Source organism: Penaeus japonicus, unplaced genomic scaffold (assembly GCF_977035675.1).
Source record: "Penaeus japonicus unplaced genomic scaffold, GWHDUDI00000001_assembly GWHDUDI00000012, whole genome shotgun sequence".
NCBI classification, from domain to species: domain Eukaryota; kingdom Metazoa; phylum Arthropoda; class Malacostraca; order Decapoda; family Penaeidae; genus Penaeus; species Penaeus japonicus.
The window spans coordinates 14,382,968-14,383,492 of record NW_028234414.1 but is presented as its reverse complement, the minus strand read 5'-3'; positions in this window follow the sequence as shown (position 1 = coordinate 14,383,492).

Below are 525 nucleotides of genomic sequence, written 5' to 3'. Positions count from 1 at the left end.
GTGATGATGATGATGTGGTGAAGGTGATGATGATGATGATGGTGATTAAAATGATGAATAAATATATATATATAAATACATATATATATATATATAATTTTTATATATAAATACATATAGATATATAAATAATAATACATATATATATATTATATATATATATATGTATAATATGTTATTGGGTATAAATGAGTCCTCTACACTAGTTGTAAGTGTAAAAAGGTATATACCTAAATACTAACACTATTGTTGTAAATGGGCCAAAACGGGTTCCCGCCCTGGCATACCCGAATATGTTGTCGACCAGAGATTGAATCTGAATTCCCATCACATAATAATACAGGGATTACGTGCAACACGGTAGCTAAAACATTAACAATATTTCAAATCAAGATATATATATATTATTATACAAGGGAGGCAAATATATACACGCAGGGGAAGCTTAAGCCTACGCCTAGCTAAACGAGATCTATGCTATAAGTATATCAATAACACTAATAAAAACAACAACACAAGGAAAAA